The sequence below is a fragment of the Filicampus tigris genome, chromosome 13 (assembly GCF_054856515.1).
Source record: "Filicampus tigris isolate MCC_2025a chromosome 13, RoL_Ftig_1.0, whole genome shotgun sequence".
In the NCBI taxonomy this organism is placed as follows: Eukaryota; Metazoa; Chordata; class Actinopteri; order Syngnathiformes; family Syngnathidae; genus Filicampus; species Filicampus tigris.
The window spans coordinates 2,757,501-2,769,843 of record NC_141229.1 but is presented as its reverse complement, the minus strand read 5'-3'; the positions used below and the strand labels follow the sequence as shown (position 1 = coordinate 2,769,843).

Here is a 12,343-nt window from a genome sequence, read left to right as displayed (position 1 = left end):
GATTTTGTTAAATTTATAAAAAGAACTAATGGTGGACAACCTAAAACAATGCTCCTTATTAAATGTTGAAAAAAAAAATCTCTCTTGGTTGACTAAAAAAAAGCTCTCATGTTGGAAATTTTCAAATGCTTAAAAAACTTTCCCATAAGACATTAAATTAGCTTGTCTTAGCTTAGCTTACACTAGCTTGTTGTGCTGGTTTAACACATAAAGGGAAATACTATAGAAGGAAGGGCACATGTAAAAGAGACATATTGTAAATGTTTCAAGCAAAAAAACTCTCTTGTTCTGCATGAAATGTTGGAAAAGGCTCTTATGGTAGACATCAAAATGTAAAAAAAAATAGAAATAATAATAATGTTGGACATTGTTATGAGTTTTCGGATGCTCTATTGTGTGGCATTAAATGACTCAAAAGAGCTCTCGCGTTGGACATTATTAAATATTTTGGAAACCTCTCGTGTTGGACATCATGAAATGCTTGAAAAGAAGTCGCGTGTGGGATATTATCACCGGAAAAGTTTTCAAAAGCTCTCCCATAGGACATCATGAACGGTGGCAAAGAGCATGTGCCGAGGTTTTTGTTTTCCTTCAGTCTGTTTGAATTGAACTCCGATCGTCTGACTGATTCTGACCGGCGAAAGCCGAATTACAGAGCACTTTTAGTCGGTCTCGACAACAGCGCGGGATTAAAAAGAAACAACAACGTGAAAAATGTTACTTTGGGAAGGCGCTGGGGCGAATGGGATGAGCAGATCTGAAAAGAAGGTCACCTGGCGTCAACATCTGCAAACTGTGCAGCTGGATGTGGTTCGCTGGTCTGCAAGAAACATTTGATTCCCTGCGTTTGGGGTTTTGGTTTTTCAGTTTTGGGGGGGTTCAAGCCATTAAAACAAATACTTGTGGGAGTGTGGTCATTTGCGAATGAATGGGTGGGTGGGCAGACTTTTGAGCTCAAGGGCCACGTTTGCATTTTCAAACAGACAGATGGGCCAGCTCAGTTGTGAATGAAGTAAAAACAACAAGTACAAATGTGCAAGCGTAATTGCAGCAGTACTGTATAGGCTAAGTCAGTACGCAGCAGATCGTTTGAAGGGGTAGTCAACCCAAACATATTTTTTTTCAAGAATATGTTCCCAGCAGGCCCACTCGTTGAAACACGGCATTCTGATTAATATTGTGTTTGTGGAATATGAGTTAAGCAGCAAAATCCACCCAGTTTTAGACATCTCAGGGGGTGGCCATTTTGTCATTTCTGTCGACTGAAAATGACATCACAGATGCTCAGGGCTCAGGTAACGACCAATCACGGCTCAGCTTTGGAAAACAGGTCAGCTGTGCTTGGTCGTTACCTGAGCCGTGAGCATCTGTGATGTCATTTTCAGTCAACAGAAGTGACAAAATGGCCACCCCCTGAGATGGCTAAAGCTGGGTGGATTTTGCTGCTTAACTCATATTCCACAAACACAATATTAATCAGAATGCCGTGTTTCAAGAGGTGGCTAAAAACTCTTAACTCTTATTCCACAGTCGCAATATTTATCAGAATGCCTTGTTTCAACCATTAGGATTGACTTCCTCTTTAAATATAAAAAATAATAAAAATAGAAAAAAATAGGTAGTAAGAATCATATGTATGACTGTTTGTTTTGTTTGGTTATTTATTTTTATTTTTTTTACATAGTCTAATCTGACTTCTTTTGATTTAATCAAATAAAACGTACAAAATGTCAAACTGTTAATTTTTTAAATTTCATTATTTACAATAAATGTATGTATGTACAACAAATATCAGACCCTTGATCATGTAGCTATGGTAAAGCCAGTTGAACAGCAGCGCGCGTATTCAAGATGGAATATATTTCATTTCACACCCAAAGCCACTGACAAGATCGGGATGATCCACATCGCGACTCAACTCTCCGTGAACTTGCCTGACTGACCCGGAGTTCAGAGACACCGGGTCTGGAGCCCGGAGGGGCGTTGGTGGTCCGGACTTTGACAAGACTTGTTGGGTGTGACACGTAAAGCTCAACGCGCCCGCGAAGGGAGTGGCCCAACTGTGAACTCAATGGCCCGGGGGTGGGAGGTGACAGGGTCGGACGGTAGAAAGATAGAACTGGAGCACTTCAACGCTTGCTTACCTAACATCGTGAATCAACCCGCGGAACTTGGGCTAAACGACTCATTTGAATGTGGTTGTTTCGCTTGTGCAACTCAAAGATTATGTGAGGATGCAATTTGTGGGGCGATTGTGTACAAATGCTGAAAATCTGAGCTGAAATGTTGTGGAATTAATTGGAATGGTTTGAATTGCTCGAGAAACGGGGACTGAGGAGGTAAAGATACTAAGTATTTTTGATTTGGGAGTTTTAGTGGGAAAATGTGGGAATACTGTAGTTCCCAATTTGTCCTGGATGACCTGAAGCATGTGAAGATGAAATCGGTGGAGAAATGTACAATGGGGAGGGTAAACCACCTCATTTGGGAAATTTATTATGAACATTTGGGAATGTTGGGAATGTGAATAGTTCCCGAGGTGTCTTGATTGAGTTCAAGCCTTTGAAGTTGGAGTGGCTTGAATAGTTTGACAATGTGGAAGGTGGAGGTAAATATGTAAAATATTCCTTAAAATCGAAGTAAACCCAAACTTTTTTTTCAAGAATATGTTCTATGCAGGCACACTAGTTCAAACAAGGCATTCTGATTAATATTGCATTTGTGGAATAAGAGTTAATCCACCCATTTTTAGCCATCTCATGGGCGGCCATTTTGTCACTTCTGTCGACTGAAAATGACAACACCGTTGCCCGGGGCTAAGGTGACAACCAATCACAGCTCATCTGCTTTCTGAAGCTGAGCCAAGGAAAAACTAAAAAAAAAAAAAAAACTTCTGGGGAAAAGTGAGAAACCTTGAGAAGGGTCCACAGATGGGGGAATCCCCCTTCCAGGATGATCAGGCTACAATGGATGCCGAGTGGGCACACATTATAGTACCCTTGAAACTTGATAATTATACTGTGAAAAGTTTGGAATGTGGGAATTTGGAGAAATCTGGACCGGGGGGGGGGGGGGGGGGTAAGTACAGTAGCAGTCAAAAGTTTGGAAACACTTTCAAATACAAATGCTCTCAAACACATTAAGAGGTGAAGAAAATCAAGTTTTTAGGCCATCTTCATAATGCACAGCTGTGAAGTGAAAGTCATTCCAGGTCATAAAGCATCGTCCGCATCAGAAAGCTGTCATCAGGGCAAAAGGTGGCCACTTTGAAGAATCGATCGGTGTGATCTGAGTACAGCTCTCGAACTCGGGCCTGAACCAAAGCGATTGTATCAAAGCGAACGCAAGTATTCTTGGCACGCTCAAGCAGAACTTTCTGAGGAAATGTTCCTTCTTCCTGTTGAGCAAAAAAACAAAACAAAAAAAGTGCCAACCGTGTAGTTTCACTTCCAGTTCTCTAGTTCAAACTAAGTGAAAAGGAAGTCAAATGCGGGCCTCGGTCACCATGGTTACGTGCTTGTTGACAAGAGTGGGGAAGAGCAGTCGCTGGTAAGAAAAGCCAGCCTTGCTTGTCTTGGAGAGATGAGCCACCAACGACCACAAAAGCGTCATGAGCTGCGCAAGCATAACAAAAGTGGCGCCTGCAAGACATGAACACACAAAGTTGAGGAGCAACAATGCTCATCTGGACGTCCGATTTCACGCAGAACGACCGCTCTGATAAAAGCCAGGATAGAAGGCAGTTTGAAAGGGGCCATGAATACTTGATGTTTAAAGCTCACGGGCACATCCACAAGTTGACTTTGTGCCCCCGATTCTGGGAGCGTGCCTTTTACACAAAACAGTGACACTGCGTTTGACAGACAGTGTGAAAGGGGGTAGAAATGTGGAATGTTTTGGGCTCAGACATTCTATCGCAGCGGCTACAACAGAGCATGGAAATTCTTTGTTGGACTTCATCCCACTTGATCTTATTTTAGTACCTTTCACACACTAACACATAAAACAACAATCGTCAGGTTTCACGGGCAGCGTGAAAGGGGCTACAAATGCTGAAGTTTAAGGCTGGCGCATTTCCACACAAGGGCTGCATGTAAAGCCAGGAAATTGCTGGATCAGTTTCATCCCCAATGCCGCTAGGGAGTTCACAGCTAGATTACGTCCCCCGGAGTCTTTATCTGTGCCTTTCACACAGAACAGCAATACCGCGTTTCACAGGCAGTGTAGAAGGGCCAACAAAATGCTAAAGTTAAAGGCTTCCACATTCCAGCACGCTCGCTACCTGTGAAGCCTGGATATTTTCAGATCATCATTCCCTATTTATTTTTGTGCCTTTCACACACAACAGTGACACCGGGTTTGAGAGGCGGTGTAAAAGGGGCAACCAATGCTAAAAGTTAAATCTGATGTATTTGTGCACAGGTCACCTTCGTCCCCTGGCCCATCCGTGTTTGTGCCTTTCTCACGTAACAGTGACGCCGGGTTTGACAGGCAGCGTGAAAGGGGCTACAAATGCTAAAGTTGAAGGCTTGCACATTTCCACACAGGGGCTACCTTTAAAAGCCTGAGAATTGCTGTGTCAATTTCATTCCCCACCCCTCTGGGAAATGTACTGGTAGATCGCGGCCCCTCATTATGTCTGTGCCTTTCACACAAAACAACACCCGGTTTGACAGACAGAGTCAAGGGGCAACAAATGCTATGTTTAATGCCAAAGCCTGGAACATGTTGACTTTGCTCACCAAGTTGCATGTCGGCCATTGCAAGCCTGGAAATTTGCAGGTAGACTTCAGCCCTGTAATTGCGCAAAGGTGCCTTTCACACAGAACAACCACGTGACGGACAGTGTGAAAGTGTGTGTCTGCAAAATGCTGGTGTTTAAGGCTCACACACACTTCTACACGCATACCGGCACAGTGGAGAAGCAGATCAAAGCCTGCGGGTGTGTGTGGTGGGGGCATCCACCTCCATATAAACACGGGGATCTCCTTACCCAAAACAAGGAGGCTGCGGCGGAACAGGGGGCACAAAGCGGGGGTGTATTTGTGCGCTCGGAAAACATGTAACGTGGGCGGAAAAGCTAGAGCCCAAAACATTCATTAACTCTTAATTACAACCTGTGCTCACTTTTTATTCTTCAAAACAAGCCACACGCACGCGCGCACGTAGACAGCAAGAGTGCGTCAATTACTTCACATGCCTCCGCATGACGTCATGGTCTTAATTTAGCCGGTCTGCCATATAAAAAAAATCTCTCTGAGTCTGTGTGGTGTTCACAGTTGCTCTCCTAATAAGCTAATAATTCATTAGACACTGTAAACTAAAAGAGCAGACTGTGACATGAGCTTCTCGCCCCTACCCACCCACCAAGAAGAATCTTGTTTAAGTTATGTGTGACTTATTACTGACACTACACGCAGCATACGTCTACAGGTTGATAAAAAAAAATAATAACACGATAAAACCTTTTGGATTGTGCTGTGATATTTAGGTGTTTGCATGCAGAGGCTCCCCTCATTTGCGGCCCTCTCTTGAGGAGTCCAACACAGAGCACAAGTGACCCCTAGTGGAGGTATGGAGAACAACAACACTTTGTGGCATTGATTTTGTTTACAATATAATACAATACAATTTTATTTGTATAGCGCATTTCATAACAGCTAGAGCTGTAACAAAGCACTTTACAAACAATACAATAAACGAATAAAATGATGTGATACATAGATAAATTTAGGAGTTAAAATGTTGTTCACAAAAAAAAACCCAACTGTCGAATTGTCATTTATTTTCCTTTGATCAGCCTGAAATATTTTGATCATGTCCCCCCTAATTTTAGGAGTACCTAATCATTTATTTTTTCAAATTGTCATTCCATATTCTGTAAATTACCCTTAATATTTCATTTAGATAAATTTAGGAAGGAAGATGAAAGCAAATTTAATATCTATCAACCAGCTTTTTAAGTTCTATTTAGCCTAACTGCTAACAATACAAAAGGCCACTTTCTGTTCCGTTTTATTTTTATCATTTTATCGGACATTCCTGGTGAAGGCCACCCATATTTTTCAGTTAATATGTGGGCCACGAGACTGTGGAAAACAAGCAACTAATTACCAAACTCTAATTGTGTACTCTACGGACGGCCATTTTGGGCGACGGCATGAAGAAGCTACTTACATGACACGCATGATGTGGACATCAAATAGTCCGATGACGTGCACCGAAACCAATCCACTTCTATTTTCCCCCAAGAACTTGGAGATGATGTCAGCTAGCGACGTGATTCCAAGAAGAAGTCTCGCTTTGTGCTATTTCTGTCTAAATGTCATGCTAGATTAGAGTATGGGCTGGATATCGGCCCTTAGACCATGTCCACAGACACTAGACTGTGGACCAGAGAGCATTGGCCCTGATAGCAAAGGCTAAAGTTTGACCAGGATGTGGACCTGGAAGACATGAGTGCTCACATAGACATGCACCTGAGCAACTAAAGTACGGACCTGGGCATCAATATAGATCTGAAATAAAAGAGTAAAGACATGGACCTGTAACACAAAAATATCTGAGTATGGACAGGGCCTAGTCCATGACCACTAACACTTGAGTGTGGACATGACTCTGGATCTGAAAGGAAATGGTACTGACACCAACCTGCACCTCAAAAACTTGAATATCAACCTGGTCCAGACAGACAAGAAAGACATGGATCTGGACCATAAAGACCAGTGTATGGATCAAGTCGTAGTACTTTACCACGAAGACTTGAGTGTTGACACCAACATGGAGCTGAATCAAAGTGACTAGGGTAAGGACCAGGGCATGGACCCCGACCACAAAGATTAGTTTGTGGACCAGGGGATTGACCTTGAAAGACTAGAGTTCAGAAATGGATCTGAACAACAAAGAAGTAGTCCTTGAATACAAAGACTTGAATTTTGATCAGGGCATGGACCCTGACCACAAGACTCGATTGTGGATCAAGGGCATGAACCTGGACCTGAAAGGCAAGGGTATGGACAAGAACCTGCACCTCAAAGACTAGAGTTTGGACTACAGTATGGACTAGGTCACAGACCTGGTCACAAAGGCTCAGTGTGGATTAGGGCATGGACCTGGAACTGAAAGACAAGAATCCACACATGGTCCTGTATCTCAAAGACCAGAATATGGGAAAAAAAAGCCATTATGATTACAAATCTCTTTTATAAGAGTGTAAAATACTGTAAATAATAAAAGACAAATATGTGTTTGCTACTTCACAGACTTTCGTCTGTCGCGGGGGATTCAGAACCGTACCCCCAACCCCATGTTAAACGAGGGTCATACTGTATTATGTTTTTTTATACAACACAGTGCTATTTTTCTTTCATAAAAACACAACAACAAAAAATGGTGGTGCACATCTGGATCACAGATGTGCACCACTGTTCTACATGCTACCCGGCTCAGGATGTTTTGGATTCCCGTCCGTGGAACATGTGGGCCGGGCCGGAGCAGCCTCCGTTGGGAGCTGGAGCTGCGTCTGGCCTGCGTGGGGATGTTTACCTCCCAGGGCCGGTTCAGTGTTGGCCTGGCCGCAGGGGGGTTCGGGCACGTCCGATGGCGTGCAAACTCGGGCCAGATGTGAAGAAGCTGAATCAGGTGGTGGGAGGGAAAAACAAAGCCCGGAAAGAGGGAAAACACTGGTGCCCCCGTGTGGAGGTATAGAACAAGGTGTCGATCTAGCTATGGTTGTGAGTTACTGGGTTGGGTTCGAGTATTGATATGGACCTGGACCTCAATGGCCAGCTAGAGAACGAGACATGAACCCGAAGCTGGAGCTAAATCTCAAACATTAGAGAACTTTGTTACAAGAATACTGGCATAGGCACGGATCCAGACCTTAAACTTTTAAGTATTTCCACTGATCTAGACCTCAAATATTGGAATAGTGATGTGGAACATGGACACGGACTTGGACTTTAATGACTAGAGTACTGAACGTGGACATGAGCCTGAAGTTCCTAAAGGGCCGACATGGCCCTTGACCTCCAAGATCATGACATTGACCTGTACCTCTAAAACACGATTATGGACCGGATAATTTGACACCCACGTACCCTCTGGGTGCGACATATGACTAATACTACTACAAATACTACTACTAATAATAATAGTTTTGGAGCTAGTTATGTAAAGATTCAAAGAAGCTATTTACAACTGATATAGAAGCAACTTTTCTCTTCATAACATCCCGGTGAATAAAGGTAACTATATTTCAGAGAGAAAAATGATTTGTTCCACTTTGTGCTCCATGTTCAGTAAACGCAGTTTTAAAGATCAGCTAACCACAGATTGCGCTCATTTTGGTTCAGAACGCAGAGATGTCATTCAGCTGCTGCTCAGTGCTATGGCGTGGGATATGTTTCCTTGGGCCATGCCAAAATCCTGAAAATGCTGTCTTGAAAACTGCCTTATCATGGAGCCCGTATACAGTATAACAAAAAAACAACAACAATTTATAATTGCTCGGTGGGTTGGTTTTAGCACGTTTAATAAATCAAAGTGGAAGAATGTCAAAGGGGCTCTTGCACCCTTTTGATTTTTTTTTTGTGTGCGGCACTCGGAGGAAAAAGTCTGGACACTCTTGGCCTAGGGACTTGATTGATGGACTGCAAATGCTCAAAATGATCAATTTAGACCTGAAAGTCTCTTTAGTGGCGCGGTTTTTGATCACAGTTCTCTTGAGAACTGTCTTACCGTTGGCCCGCGTTGTCCACAGCTGGCCAAGAAAGAACTGATTTCAAGCGGACACAATCTGCCACCTGCTCCTGTGGGTTCGGGGACCCTCTCGAGATGGTTTTGTGTGTGTTTATGGGATGCTTTAACACACACATAACTGACACAGCATTGGGGGGGGGCTCCATTGTCTTCCAATCAGTCTTGGGAACCAGGACGATCCGATCCTTCAGTCCGGTTGACCGGACAGCGAGGATATAGTGACTGTGGGGGTAGAGGGGGGGGCGGCTTTGATCACGGCGTCCGTTGCTCAATGGGACGTGGCGTTGGAGGGCGAGGATCCCGGTGGGGCTCCTTTTTGGTTGCAACGCTGGAGAGAGTGCTGTATTATCTTGGGGCCCTTTCTGCCGCTCACTCCTCCCAAGAAGCCGATGGCGAGGTTGCAACCTTTCGCCTGCTTGGTTGATGGGGGGGGGGGGGCCGATCTGGAAGCATGCCCCGCAACCCCACTGCAAGGGCCTTCCCCCTTTTAATCCAAACCATCAAAGACCCTTTGGCAGAGAATTTGGGTTGTTAGCACCGGGGTGGGAAGAGTGTGGCCTGGGGGGGACATACAGGCCCAAAACAAACCTTTAATCTGGTCCATATGTTATTAGTTGTTCGAGGCATATTTTATATATATATATATATATATTAGTGCTGTCAAGGTGATTTTTTAATTATCAAAAAAAAAAAAATATATATATATATATATATATTTTTTTTTTTTTTTTTTTTTTTTAACATGTGTTGTCCCTTTTACATGTGTTACCCCTTCTTTCTATGGTGTTTCCCATTATGTGTTAAACCAGCACACCAAGCTAGTGTGCGGTGGTTTTAAATACACAGCCAGTTCTTGTTAGTCAGAGGTAGAAAAGAAAATATGTTTTTACTGCTTTACTATATAACAAATAAAAAAACATGTCCATCTGTACAAGTTACTAAATCGATAAAACCTTTATTTTATGTTATTTCATTTTATTTGACCAAACAGACCCTTACCTATTATTTCCCCATGATATTTTTATAACTTTACTAAAAAGAATAACACATTTCAAATACACAACATGTAATTGTCATCGTTTTGGGATTAGTTTGAAAGTAAACTTCAATTGGGAGTGGCAACAAGCAGCTTGAAGGCTCTCGCCAAACTGCAGCTTGTGAAGTGAGTTAAGTTTGGAGCAGACACGTGACTGCTCATCATTAAAAAAAAGTTCAAAATAGTAGACAGTGTTAGCACAAAACCTTCAGTCTTCTGCTAATAAGAAAGGAAATATATCAGGAAAAGCTTATTGGAACAGATTAACTTTATTTGGGGTTAATCAGAAGCACTATCAACAATGGCATCTGCATCTGTGTGCTGAGTCAGAATGTGATTGTGTCATTCTCTATGCAGCCACATCCCCAGTTGAATTGTTTAAAAAGTTTTTGTTTAAAAAAAAAAAAATAAAAAAAAAAAAAGATGGTTTGACCTACTCTATGCCTGCTCTGGCAACCTCTGGTGGTCGTTTTGGAAATTACACTAATGTTTCCTATGGTGTCCAGCAGAGGGTAGCATGGACTGAATTTATTGTGTTTGTGTGTTGCAGAATTACAGGGCAGATGACTCCATCTAACAAATGTTCCTCTTCCTACATTTTATTTTTTTTAAAATACAACAAATATATGTGACTCAAAACTTAATTGCTGATGGTTAAGCATGACAATGATCACATTTGAGTCGTTTTACTTTTATTATAGCGCTCGTCATATCCGGACAAGAGAAGACAATCGTTTTTCTGTACTTTCTGTACTGTTTTTCTGGACAAGCACCTCCTCTCCTCACCCCTTCAGTGAACCTGCTCCTGGATTATCAGTAACTCCATTCCACAATCCTGCTTCTCCTTGAATGGAACTATTTGATGCCTTCTCTCTATTATTCCAGATAATGAAATGATGTCACATTGGACCACACACTGCTGCTAAGTGTGACTTGCCAGTGATTTGCTGCATATTTGCTTGACATTTGCCACTGCAGCGCCACAACTCTGCCATGTGGATTGATTCCTCTTCTAACGGCGTCAACACATCTTCCACAAGCACTTCCTGCTGAAATGCTCACACGCCGGCCAGCAAATAAAAACCCTCCATGTCTGCTCAAAATTTTTCAAATGAAAAAAACACACATTTTCTGTACTTTTGACAAGCGGGAGAAACAAATGGTTTACTAAAAAGCAAACATTTTTTTTACTGCTTAATTAAAAATATATATATTTTTACGACTTTTACTACCTATAAAAAAAAATCTTTGGGGGGGCGGATAAAAACAATGTTGTACTTCTACTATACCGCCAAATAGGAACAAAAAATTAAAACCAAAAAAATGTTACTACTTAACTAAAAAGAAAATAATGTTGTTGTTTTACTAGTTCTACTAGTTTACGAAAAAGATCATTCTTATTTTATTACGATACTTTTTTTTCTTTTAAGAAAAAACTTGTATGGATTCAAAAAATGACATTTTTTTTAACTTTACTAAAAAGCAAACTACTTTTTACTAGATAAAGTGAAAAAATCCCACCAAAATGACAGCTGTTTGGATTTTTAAAAAGTGTAAAAAACAGAACAGTTGTTTTTGATAATTTGCTCAAACCACAGGTGTAATGGTAAGACACTTTTTGCACCTGACTCAAAATAATATGTTTGGATACTTTATTAAAAAGGATCTTTTGTCCTTTGCTAACATCTACTAAATTGCTATTTTTGCCCAAAGGAAACCCATTGAAAAATCACGGAATGTTTTTTTTGTACTTTTCTTTTTTTTTTTTTTTTTTACTGCTTCTCCTACTTTACAATTTTTTGAGGGGGCGTCAACACTATGGAGGAGGACATTTGACAAGCAGGTCAGATTTGTTATGAGTGTTTTACGGCGCTAAAAAGGCCCGAGTGTTTCTTTTATTTCCCCCCTCTGTGCTAACAAGACTTGTTAACTCCCTTTTGCTTCTCTTTTCCCTTTCGGCTTTCTCCACGTGCTCCGTGTGTGGTCCACTTTGACGAGCGGCACCACAACGAAGAACCGCAGCGAAGGTCAGGTTGCTTCCTTTTCTCCTCCCCATCTTTCCACGGCAAACTTGTTTGAGAGTACGCCTCTGTTGGCGGCAGCTGAGTTTTACACTCAAGGATTTTGTTTTTCCTATGGAGGGACGCATGTGTAAAGGACATTAAAGGAAGTGTGTGTGTATGTGTGTATAACTCATAGTGAGTTGTGGTGACTCTCGTTCTTAAATCAGGCTGCTGACAAGAAGTTTAAATCACAAAGTCCACCCAGTGATATTTGTCGAACCGCTAGCAAGCCAGTAAACAATCTAGACAGAATGCACAAAAAAATAAACATCGACCATGAGCATGCACAGTTTTTTCATGATTATCTTGCCTTGTTTTCATAGAAATTTCATTATACAGTGACAAATCGTTGCAAGGATCACGAGGAGTAAAGTGATACAGCAATACAGCGGTGCCGACTTGCAAGATTTGCGAGATACGAACCGGCTTCAAGCTGTTTAATGTCACTTCCAGTTGCATTTTACTGTCAAATTAAACACAAACC

At 41.9% G+C, this 12,343-nt stretch overlaps 1 long non-coding RNA gene across 2 annotated transcripts in view; it reads left to right on the top strand.

Annotated features, from left to right (window-relative positions):
* Nucleotides 1-10,979, top strand: part of LOC147137142 (uncharacterized) — a 53,725-nt gene extending 42,746 nt beyond the window's left edge. The window contains exon 4 of one of the 2 annotated variants that reach the window (XR_015089325.1): nt 10,775-10,979. This is a non-coding gene — a long non-coding RNA (uncharacterized LOC147137142). Of the gene's footprint in view, nt 1-10,346; nt 10,487-10,774 lie in introns of those variants that run through there. The other variant, XR_015089324.1, reaches the window with a different exon arrangement.
* Nucleotides 10,980-12,343: the final 1,364 nt, after the last annotated feature.